The 13521-nt window shown below is 29.0% G+C and overlaps 1 long non-coding RNA gene across 1 annotated transcript; it reads right to left on the reverse strand.

Moving 5' to 3' along the window:
* Nucleotides 1–352: 352 nt before the first annotated feature.
* Nucleotides 353–12960, reverse strand: LOC142320321 (uncharacterized). The gene is made up of 4 exons (XR_012755346.1): nucleotides 12825–12960; nucleotides 11128–11321; nucleotides 9477–9596; nucleotides 353–497 (listed from the first exon to the last, which is right to left on the reverse strand). It is a non-coding gene; the product is annotated as an uncharacterized LOC142320321 (long non-coding RNA).
* Nucleotides 12961–13521: the final 561 nt, after the last annotated feature.

The following is a 13521-nucleotide window of genomic DNA, read 5'->3' on the forward strand; positions in this document are numbered from 1 at the left end:
AATTAAATAACTATGACCTCCATGCATTTCCTGTTAATCCCTATTTCAATTTTTGGGAAAACTGAAAATTAAACATAAAAATAAAATAATTAAAGAAAGCCTAATTTTGACAAGTAATTCACTTAACTATATACATTGGACAATCTTAACTAAATATATGTTGTTTTAATTTAAATGCTGTCAAGTTGTTAGAATATCAATTAATAAAATGAAAAAAAAGCTGAAAAGATTGAAAGAAAAATAAATTAACTAAAATGCTTTTTAACGAAAATATATTTATAAAAAAAAATATTACGTTCACTTACGGCATGTGGTACTGTTCCGTCTTATTAATTCCCCGGCAATTATTGTCGCTCAGTTTACTGTTCTGTAGACGTGATAAGTACTGATTTTTACAGGATAAACTATTTTCTTTCCCTGTCAGGGAATACTACACTCTTCTTAACTCTGCTTCAAATGGGAAAGAAAAAAATGCCCTTTTCTCTTTTCTCAGTTCACTTAAAAAAACCAAAGGTTCTTACAAAAATGCAATCGATTGTAAATAAAAATTTGAAAAAGTTTATAAAAACAGATTGTAAAAATTAAATACGGTTAACGAGTAATCGCAAAATTTTGTTGCTTAATATATTAATACCGAGGAATGAGAGTAAATTAAAAATATTCTTTGTTGTATTCTTTTTTTTTAATAAAAAAATTTGTATCGATTGCCTTTCAGGTAATAATGTTCCAAATTCAATCCCCGGCTAGGGACTGGAAAATTTATAACATATCAATCAGAAGTTACAAATTCTTAATTGTTGCTAACGATTGTTTAATGCGACTAAAATAGTTAACGAAATTTTTATTAAATTTTTTATTTTATAATAATTTGAAACAATGACGAAAAGTGTTATTTACTCTTATAATTATGATTTTTATTTATAATAAATTCCTCTGCTGAACTGAAGCAACATAAACATCGCATTACAATCAACAAATAAAATCTACATAAAATCCCTACATAAAATCAAATAATTCAATAAATATAAAAAAGATAATGAAAGAACCACAATTAAAAAAGAAGAAGGGGTATCGTAACTTTTTACTCAAACACATTTGTCTGAGTCTTACTTATGAAAAACTGTAAAGCATCTCAGGTAAAAAAAAGTCATCAGTAAGAGCTGCTTTCACTGAAGAATAATAGTATACAATAATATATTTGATGTAATGTTATATAAAAATTTAGTATTATAAATACTAATAATTTTTTGTTTTTGTTTGTTTGTTCCAGATAAACAAAAAATCTACTTGATCAAACGAAACCAAATTTTTACCCATGTTTCTTGGTAAAACTGAGACAGTTTTAGATATATTTCATCTCAAAAAAAAAAAATTATGTAGTTTTGAAGATTTGTCGGTGAAGCACAAACTCTAATAAACTGAATAATGAACTGTGAACGTGAGTATCACTGTGTGAGCTGGGTTTGAACTGAATGACTCGAATCAATCGAATGAATAATATTACAAAAATAATGGAATTAAATTTACGTTAAATAAAATAATATTAAGTAAATTAAAAAAATTTCGGTTTAACAATATAACAGGCTTCCCGTGTGGACTGCGTGTGGGGCCTAGAGTGGTAAGGTACGCGAGCACCCTAAAGTAGAGTGGCTAGAGTGGTAAACGGGGAGCCCCTGGGATTTTAGAAAGTGCAATAGAATGCTTTTATAATATCTCTGCAAACAGTCGTTCGATTTTCAAAACTGAGTATTTGTCAGCAGATTGAAGGCTAACTTTTGCATGGATCAACTATACTCTCGCTCAACAGATCACGGTTATTCGGAAATGTATTATATATAAAGTTTGTCTGTTTTTTATCGCATCATGCGAGAACCAACCGACCGAATATTTTAAAATTTGCAGGATACATTCGTGTTATTCCAGGGAAGGTTTTAAGCCATCGACCGAGACCCTAGCTCCCTTGAAGGTTAAGATATTAAAAATATTCACTTTTTCTTCGCCCCCAAGAAGGGTAAGTTGTGAATTAAAGATATTCATTAAATAAAGAATAGATCAATCCTTTTACATCATTATTATATTTTTGCCACCAAGGCAAAGAAATAAGATATGAATTTTTCATCCTCAAAGGTATGTGTATTTTAGTTACTATTATTCTATCTTTTGTAATTTAGTTTCTTTATCAGGTTTCTAAAAATGCTGAATACTATAATTATTATTTATCAGCATTATTTTCATAACCTTGAGGATAACGTACAGTGCGCGGTTCCAGGTGGTGGAGTCCTCTGGGTGGAAGGCAATGGCGACCGAAGCAAGCTGTGCGGGTGTCCAGGGCGCCGGTCCAACTAGTAAATTGGGATGGTGAGCGAAGCGAGCTCTGCGGCCATTGGGTAGGCCCCTTGGTGCCGGGAGGCTCCTGAGTTGGCTCCGCGATATATCTAGGCTGACCTTACGACCGAGGGTCCAGGTTCTGGCTAGACGGGCCAGCTAGTACAATAATATATTTGTATTATATATATATATATATATATATAATATAATATAATATATAATATAATATAATATAATATAATATAATATAATTTTTTTTTATATATATATATATATATATATATACAATAATATATTGGATGATGGTAAACAGAAACTACTTCACTCTTCTGTTTCCCTAGTAAATCTGTATGGGATGGTTACTGTTCTCAACGGCTATGCCACTTTTGGTTACGTAGGCACCAAACTGTTACTCGTGTCATGTCAGCTTCAACAATTATCATTATGGCATTAAACAAGTAGAAAAAGAATTAGGAATGCTAATAAATTGTATTGTCAACTGTGTTAATTTAATGTCAAGCACGTTTAAAATACATTTACTACTTCAAGTAAAAACACATTCTGTAAATCAAGATTAGAAATCATTTTTATCAGCGGACGGTCTACAATTTTACGCGTACCTGTGAAATCTGTAACTGTGAATAGTAAGTCTATAAACTTATATAGAACATACTATTAAAGAGTATATAACCTACATGGTGCAATAACAACCAATACCTTGGTCACTCTAATCAGTAAAATACCGGCTGAGTCCGCACAATTTTTGCATGGTAGTTTTAACCAAATCCTTTCTCCTCGAAAACGATCAGATTTTACTGTAGTTAATTCGATTCTCCCTCGTTTCACCAACATTGCTTGTGATATTACTCACTTTATCTTTGTAAAGAAAAAAAAACGAGATCGAAGACAAACCGTTTTATAGCTTAAACCACATCGTTTGTGTAGTTAAACCTAATCTGACCCTTATTTATATCGCTTTCGAAAAGAAATAAAAATAAAAAAGGTCGATTACTAAATAAAACTAAAACGTAAAGCTGTTCGTTTATTTGATTTTTCTAGTTTTAAGTTTTTCATAATGATTTACGATTAATTTTATGATATACTGATTTACGATTGGTTTATGAATGATTATGATTTTGTTATTTAAACAATGATACTTAAAATTGTTTTTTAAAATGAAAATAGCAGTAATTCAAACTCAATTTACGTACTATTTTATTATTACTTTTTAACACGCAAATATAGTTATTTCCCAAACAGTAATTAAAAAATAAAATTTCATGAATTAATTCCGTATACACCCACCGCACACTAAGTATGGAAAATTGAAAAAAGGAAAAAAAATTACTTTTACTATTTTGCATTTTATTAACAAAATCACCATACAAAAATTTGAACGTCTTAACAGTATTTGTTATTTGGATAATATCAGTAAACCGGTTTTTATTATAAATACTTAATTAAAAGTACAGAAATTAAAGTACGAATTTACGAGTACTCGTATTTAGCTTAATTACTATTATTCATACACTAGTTTCCGTCATCCGCAGAATTTAAATTATATTCCTAATCACTTCACCACAAATAATTCTTCCACCGAGAGCGTTCAAAATAAAGATTTCTTTAACGATTTTTTAAATTAAATCATCCGCTATTTCCAACCAACAATAACCAGCAATAATCGACTCACAAATCTGTATCAAACTACGATAAAATCTTAATTTTACCAGAAATATAAGAGACTACATCACCTAGTAAGTAGATACCAACTCGACACCCGAGAGTGTGTCTTAGCCGTCTATGTTCAGTGTTTATGAAGTTTGGTTTTAAACGGTTGTTTTAGCAGGTTCAAGAATAGATGTCATTCCACCAACAGTAACAACCTGATAATACTTTCGGGAAACAGCCTTCGCTTTACATCATCGGTCATATGACTCAAACATTGTCCATTAAATGGAAAGTTTTCGGTATAAAGCGCCTTGTCGACGCTCCAGGATGAATTTAAAGAAATAATTTATTATTTATTAATTTTTTATCTAAACGCACTTATACTACACTTTCACTTGTATAGTTGTTGATGGCGTTCGAAAATCACCGATGTTTGGTTCCCATTCTCTATCTAATTTAGGGAATCACTGTGGTGATTCCTTCAAAAAAATGTGTTAATTCTGTTACTTTTTCGTAAATTTATGACATATGTAGTCCAGACAGAAATGGATACAAATTTCCACAGAAATGTGTATTACATTTATAAGCTGACATACATTCCACGTAAGCGTCGGAAAGTTTTCTTCTATTTTCAGATATTTTGCGTTTTTCCGCTGAAATACAGTCTTCTTTTTATTGGCTACGAGAAATTTGTTCTCATTCTTTCACCACTCACGAATGTAGAACTCTGCAATATCAATTTTTTTTTCCTAAGCACTACTTCCATGTTCCTTTGCATAAGCAATAATACGTAACACACACTTTTCTTAATAGTGAATGAACGTAGTCTCCTTTTTTCACACATTATATAGTTCTATTGAAGGCGAAACCTTTACATACTCAACAGTCATTGAAAACTGAATACATTCGATTCGGCGAACAAAGCAGTGGTTAGTTCATCACACCGCACTTTTTTTTGTTAGTGGAATGTACGTTATTCGAAGGAATGGCTATGTCAATTTTGAGATTGACTGACGTTTCGTTCGGATTCTCTATAACCGTTATTTTTGTCTACCATCATAAAATAGATAGAACTGTTTCGTTTGAAAAATGTTTCAATCGAAATATTATGAATCAGGAGGTTTTAAAGTACTATAAATTTTAAAAATAATTAATTGTATAACTATACACAGTAATGAAACTTTAAGACAAGATCACTGAAAAATTCATCATGGTACTTCTCAAACAAAATACATTCATGAATACCACACGAATTTCATACGCCAGTGAAAAATTCTTCATATCCTCTCTATCTCTGCAGTGCAGTGTGGAAGATTTTTTTCCTCTGTTTTGCGCATTCACTTATTATCTGTGTTACCTCCTGCCAATTTTAGAGAAACAAAATCTTCATATCCTCCAAAAAATTCTTAACCACCTCGTTTTGGATTTCCCTCTGTTTATTTTTTTCTAAATTGCGTTATTCGTCACATTACCTTTAGCATCCTTCATTCTACCATTATTGTACCCCACCAGATATTTTTTTGTGATTTAGTAAAGGGTGAAACATTTTCATTTCAAGAATTCTCAAAATCTGATTACTGTTTCTTAATTTCCACTGCAGTTCTGCTTTGATTGTACCTAGAATCCCTCTCCTCGTCCTCCTTTTAAGTATCCTTAGCCCTCATATTTGTCATCAATGTTTTGCTTCCATGTATTTCAACAGGTCTAATCAGTGTTCTGTATTATGTAATTTTGGTATTTTAAGAAATTATTTCATTAATTTCATACTGTGAAAAACAGCCTTGTTTCCTGACAATATTCGGTTTTTATTTTTTCCTGTACATTATTTTTAACACGGACAGAAATTTTTATATATTTAAAATTCTTAACCTTTTCTAATTCTGTACCTCTCAAAGTCACACCTGTTAGTTATTTCTGCTTCTGTCATTGTCAGTCTCAGATATCTAGCTTCACTCTACTTATTAAAAATCGTCTTTTTCGCTCCTGCTCTCACGAAAATAAATTTTAGATTGATTATTTTTATGCATTTCTTAAACATGTCATAAATATGTAATTTGCATACGCATATAATTGTCTGAATTATTACGTTATATTATCGTTTTTATTTAAGATTTGGATGACGTTATCGAAAAGCTATGTTAAACGTAGCCAGTAACAAAGAATCTCTTCGTTTAACTCCAAATGTAATGTTGAATAATTGATTTTATTAATAAAATTCCTATGACTTTTTTTTTAAACCTCCGGAACCACCATTAGGTACTGCTTCAGAGAATGATATGAATGACAAGCAGCGTGTAAAAAGGCCATGCCTGACCGCGATGGCATTTTCGCACGTTTACCTTAGACATTTACCTATTTATGTTTAATGACATTTACCTATGACGTTTGGTTGAAATTTAACTAACGGTTTGGAGAAACTTTAACGATTATCGCAACCTGTTAGTGTTAATCGTTTGTCCGATCCACAGCACTTACAACATTATAAACACCTAGACTAGTATAATAACTAAATTTTTCAAGAAAAGATAATAGAAAACTCATTATAATCAGCTAATCATTAAAATTATAATTATATAAACGTTGGAATGTTATCGATGGATACAGTTTTTCTTAAGTATTTTTTTAAGAAAATCGTCACCATTTATAACGAAATACACATAACTCATTAAAAATAAATACATGTACTGTTATGAATTTATTACATATAATTTTTAAAAAAAGCACATAAAATAAAAACATGAAATGTTCATATTCATTTTGTAGAAGTAACAAAAAAAACGCATAGTTTTAAAGATTTAGTTGGACACTTCCTTAATAGCCAGACTTAGAAAGAGAAAGAGAAAGTAAGAATGTCCTTCGGTATACCAAATTCCAACACAACAAAAAGATGGGGGAAACAGAGACGAAGAGTATATACTTTGACGAAGCCGGCTCAGCCCTACTTGAACTTACGTGTTAGGGGTCTTCGAATATTCATGCTATGCAAAATGAGGGTAATGTTCTAGTAGTTGGATCATGAATACCGAACAGCCTAGAAGCTCAGTTCTCCTCATTATTAATACACTATTACACAGAACCCTTCAAAACCTTCAAACACAACCTTTTAGATCAAGATGCAAACACACTCAGATTAAAACCACACACGTACAAACTGTTCGTAAAAGCTTAATAAATGTAAACTAGGTAATTTAACTATTCAATGTTTTCATACTGTATAAAAACATCTGCTTTTCTGACCAAAATTTTAGTCTTTTTTTTTAAGAAAATGTCTGTATTTTAATAAAATACAATGTTATGAGTTAAGTTTCTTTAAATTTAAAAAAAAACTATGTAAATTAATAAAAGACGTAAAAAGCTGCAAATAAGTAGCTTAAATCTCTAGTCTGGTGGAACTTGAAATTTTTATTTCAGATAATTCAGAGTTTACCATAATTATTTCGTTACATGTTGAAAGAACTTTTTCTATTTTCGAAAAAAAATTCTCGTCTGTTTTGACATGAACTGTAATTAAAAGTTATTCTAATAATACTCTTATGCTCTAAAAGTTCTTATGCTCAAATGATTTGATTAACACTTTTCGATAAAATTTTTACTGAACAAACACATTACTGCGTCAGTAATAGAATTAAAAACGCAATTTTTTTATTTTTAATTAGTATTTCAATAGAAATTATTTTTGTACTTAAATCTAGGATATGGAATCCTATTGTTGTATAAAAATTTGGGGTAAGTTTCTCAATAACCAGAGTAAGGAACCAATTGTCAAATTTATTCGTTTTCGAAAGAAGAGGCCGTTGGAATCGTTGTTGTAGGGTTAAGAAACTTGTGAAAGGGCGGCCGGAGCTACAGAACTGACAATGCAGCTAATTTCAAAAGTTAAGAATTAGAGTCTGTTAGAAGAGGATTCCAGTGACCATAAAATATTTTTTTAGTTTTTGATTCCAAATAAAATTCAAAGTAAAATCTGACAGGTTACAGACTTAGTTCATTTCTTCGATAAGAGCGTAGTGTACAGTTTTCATTTAATTTAAATATTTATTGCTGCAACAAAACTGTTACGTTCTCGTCTCTAAGAAATTAGTAGATATGTTCTGGAAACTGCAAATAAAATGAAGAGTTATTTAGGAAGACATAGGACCTAACTGAAGAAAAACACAAAGTAGTCGATCCGTTATTACGTAAACCATAGAAAACGATTACGTATCAAACAGACAACAAAAGTAACTTCGGTGAAACAAAATTTGACTTGATTTCATCAAATCAGATTAAATTTGTTTAGATGGATGAATCGTGCTGACCTCACACGCCTTGCAATTTTAGTTAAATTCATCTAAAGGATTAAGAAGAATTTAAGATGAGGAAAAACGATCAAAATCATTTATGTAGAAGGAGAGCAAGGATTTATCCTAAACGTTTAAACATTTGAAACATAAACGAGGTTTATAAAAATAAACGAGTTTTCATAAACGAGTTATAAAAATTCACTTGTTGGACAAGTATAATTATTTTAAATGCGTGGTTGATAAATTACTTCCCTAAGTGAAGGCCAACTTTGTGCAGTTATTTTTTTACTTATTTTTTTGAGTGCATCATTTCTTATCCCCTCCTGGAGCTGGACACACAACTAAGCCTTAACACAGCTCCAGGGGGTGCCTTCGCCTCAAACTGCCTCTTCGAGAACTAATGTTCCCTTCCCAAGAACTAATGTTAATAATTTGTGCAGTTATTATCAATTCACAGTATCACAGTGTAAGAAGGACGAAATAATATGTTAATTAAGCTTTGTTACGCAAAAGGATGTTCAGTTAAATGCAAGTTTTAAATGCCTCAGACATACTTTTTGATATAAACTAAAGCTTAAATTGATGCGTTATTTAGTTACAACATTCTTAAAATAACAGTGTAATAATATGCTATGCCTTTCAGCCAATCGTCCTGATTATACGGTTGAATTGATTTGGGCTAAGGTAAAAAAAATCGGATTTGCCATGCAATGTCCGAATATGTCGTTTAGCAAGTCATATACTTTAAAAATATAATAGGAAAAATGTGTTCGGTGAGTCCCAAGGTTTGGATTCCGAAGTGTAATCGCTTGAAGAAAATTGAACTTGAATGTGTGAATCGAAAGCCAAAGATGATGTAGAATCAAATCAAAATAGATTTATGATTTAAGAACACAATTCTCAAAAAATAAGTTCCACGAAAAATAATTAATCCTATCGATTTAAAAACATAATATGGTAAAAAACAAACTTATTAAAAGTGAATCACTACACGTTTTAAATATTTTGAAAACGTGTTATCGTCTTCTTCACTGCTAACCACTAAAGATACATTTTACTTAAATATCTGCTATAGTAACAGCATCAGAATATATTGTGTATATTATTTCAACAGGCCGATAGTTTTTCATATAGTTTAAATTAAAAATATAATATATGTTACTAAGTTTAAAAGTAAAGTATTTATTTTTTAAATACCTAGCTTTTATTACGCTCCAGTAGTTATTGCAATTGTCTTTCAGTGTTTTTAATAGTAGACTACAGTTTGAAGTCATGTGGAGCATATTTGACTGTCCCTCAAGTGGATAAATCCTGCATCTATATAGAAATATAAAACCGTTTCTTTATTTTGGTAAATATAATTAAAATTTTATAGAACAGCAAACTTTTTAAAATTTATTACATAATATTTTTACTTTCGTTGAAAACTATTTCGATACGATAGCTGAAAACAAAGATGTTTTCTTTTAAAAGATTATTACTAGCAAAATATCTTACAAAACAACTAAAAATCTGTTTACATTATGAATCAACATCTTTATTTTAACAAGAATTTATAGAAATTTTACAGAATTCTTTTGTCGATGTTATGAACTCCGTTGTAGTATCTAAACGGAATAAACTAAGCTTAAAATAGCTTGGAAAAACCAGTTTTCTAAGTTTTCTTCTATATAAAAACGACGCGTTTTTTACAACAAACATTACTTAACTGAACAAATACATTTACATTATCTTAATTTAATGAATAATATAGACTTTATTCCTATCATACTTTATTAATTTGTTTTTTGTTTTTGTTAACCACCATACGTTATAAAATTTGGTAAAGAGTAGTGAAATTTTATACTTTGCTGAACTTCTTAGGAAATCTGTCTTCAATTATCTACGGAAATGGTAAAAAAAATATTATTTCTTTATAATCTCTGAATTTTAAATTGGTTTATCGATGATGAAACCTAAAATAGTTAAATAAAACTGGTCTCCGAATAATGGCATTATCTAAAATCTTTCTCAAAGTTTATTGAATAATTTAAAACAATCATTCAGATCGATCAAGCATTTTAAATGTTTTATTAAATGCTGATACAAAGATAAGATATTCTTATTTATATAATAAAATTATAATTATTTTATATGCAATAATTTAATAGTAATGTAGTATTTAAACTTATTAGCTCAAATGTAGATAAAAAATACGAGCTAAGATGGTAATGGAAACTCAATATTATTTTATGTAATGTAATTATTTTTAATATTGTATTTATCGGTTAATCAGCCAAAAGCTAATTTACCCTCTTATAAAGAAACTCTCTGTTACAAAATGACTAGGCAATAATAACGCGGTGTAGTAGTGAACTTATAGATAGGGGCCAGTTACTTTTCTCTTTAAAATCACACAATTAAACGTTATGTAGCCCTCTAATAGTTCTGAGATCTTTTCAAATTATTTTTATTTACTTCCATTTTTTTTTTTTAATAATTTAATAATGTCAGTTAATATTTCTATTTCTTAAGAAATGTATAATGGATTTTCTGAAAGCCTTCAGTTATTTAGAAATAGATAAAAGCAATAAATAAAACAGAAGATGGAGGCTAACAAGAAAAGGTTTATGCTAGCTTATATAAAATTTCAACTGATAATTTTTTTTTTTTTCTAAAATAGTATCCTATTAAAACTATTTGGTTTTGAAAAATACACTTGTTCATAGAAACGAATAAAAATATGAAAAATATAAAATATAATTCGGGTCATGTGTGGATTTACAATTAAATTGTTTATTTCTTTTTACTGTTAATAAGTAGAATAAGTTGTCTTACTTTTAAAGAAAAAAATTGATGACAGTCTTACTTTAGTTATTTAGGTGTTTCTCTTTTTGCTTTTTTCTTTTGTTTCGTTTTTATATGGAATATCCAACGTCGTGAGTCTAAATGTAAAGATCTGATGTTTTTACCGTAAAGAAATAGCTATTCGTCTCTGTTTCTGAGACGGTACAATTCTTTTGTCAAGTAGAAAATTCCATTCTCCTGTCAGATGCTCGTTTGCTGAAACAAGGTGCAAATGTAAAAGAAGATGTTGACATTTGTACGAAAATTTTCTGAGATCAAGCTATCTCTTCACACCAACTTTGTTATTTGCATTAGCATATCTATGTCATACATGTTACAAACGATGCTTGTAAAATAAATATTACGATAGAGAACGAATGAAAAAATAATGGGGCCATGTATATTTTAGTAAATTAAATTACTTCGTAATTCTTAAATGTAAATAAAAACGCATTAATGAAAATGGAAAATTATATAAATTTTAATTATACGGTAATAAAGCATTACCTTTCTTTTATAGAATTAAAACACGTACACACACACACACACAAACACTATATATTTATATATATATATATATATATATATATATAAAACAAGAAAAACAATCCTTTAACTGATAGGCTAGTAGGATGCAATAAAAAGTGTAATTTTAATTTATTACTGAAGTTATGTCGAAATACAGTTAAAAGAAATAGAAAATATAGTATAGACACGAATAATAAAATAGTAATAGATAATATAATAATTCTATTATATTACATATATTCATATGTATATATCAACAAAAATATTTATATTAATCATATTTTGTGCGTAATGAATAGAACAAGGAAGAAAGCTGGAAAAATGTAGTTGAAATTTCTTTTCATACTCAGAAAGCGTATACTTAATTAATCTACCAATGATAAGGTATCACAGTTAAGAATATAATTCTTTAACATAAACTATATATTCCCTAAAAATCTTACTTATGTTTTTTTTTCAAAAGAAAATAATACTATTTCATTTATATGCTAATAAATTCTGTCTTAAGGATATACACTTCGGATAAAATAAAATTACGATATTTTTTTTACTATTGAAAATAAAATTATATTTTATTTACTCTCTAAACAGAAGATCTATGAATATTCATAATGTTATTTATATGATTTAAAAATAAATTAGCAGAATTAATCCCCCTATACACAAGTTTTGGAAGCAAATTCCTTGAATTCAGGTTAAACCATTCCAGCGATCTAAATGTAACTAAATTTAGCTTTAGATGTTACGTATGCTTTAGATTATGTAACTATGTTACATAAACTCAAAGATACAGAACTGTTCAACCAAAATAATAGAACTTTTGTTCTTATTACGCACTTACTTTTATAATTTTTAAAGTTTTTTCAACAACAAAATTTTGAGAAAGTGATATACAGACGAGGGAGTCACTTTTTTATTAACACCAGCACTCTCTGTTATAGACTATAACAGTTGAATATGATACGTTTCAGTAACACAACTGTCATAAAACCAAAATCGATAAAAAAAATAAGCAAAACAGTTGTAAAAAAAAGATTCGCAAAATCTTTTAATTTAATGAAAATTGAAAGAAAAACTTAATGAAAGACAAAAAGTTTGAAGATTAATTTTTTATGATGACATTTTCGTAATAACTAGGCAAGTAAAATAATTATGTTCTTTGTACGTCTAAGTACAGAATTTTTAAGCTACCTCTTTTGTATTTCTTTTCCCTTTTGAGCAGAGACCTATTCAGAAACCAATAGGGAAACCTGGTAACCAATAGGGTACTTGCGTACATACGTGTATATCAATATTGCGTACTCAAATCAATCACTAATTTTTATCTGAAAATATATGAAAAATTAATTAATGACAAAGATTTTTCTTTCGCATATTACTTTTGTTTAATGTTTTCAGCAATTTTATTAAACTGGAAATTAAAAAAAACTATTATTTTTAAAATTTCATCCTTTTAAGAACAGTTAAAAGGGAAATATCGCTGTTCATTTCGTATAACTTTCTAGTTGGAATCTATGGTGAATGATTATTGTTGTTTTCAACTGTGAATAAAACCACGGGATTAGTTAATTTTTCTTTATCCTGTTTTATCCTTGTTTCGGTTAACACGCTGAATAATCGCTGCCTAACGTAACTTTTTCTGTAGATCCCTATCCCTCCACATATTTTCATATGTAGCTTCCTCCTACCACTCATTTTTTCATATAGCTTTTTTCATATAAGCTCATTTTTTCAGGATGCTTCAAAGTTAACTCTAAGTAGATACATCATCCAATAATTTTAAAAAAATACATATAAAATTCTGCATGATCATTGTAAGTATAAAGTTTCCGTTTACCACACATGTTTACTTTAATCGTGTACATCAATTATCGTGATATGTTCTTCT

The sequence above is a fragment of the Lycorma delicatula genome, chromosome 2 (assembly GCF_047948215.1).
Source record: "Lycorma delicatula isolate Av1 chromosome 2, ASM4794821v1, whole genome shotgun sequence".
NCBI lineage: Eukaryota > Metazoa > Arthropoda > Insecta > Hemiptera > Fulgoridae > Lycorma > Lycorma delicatula.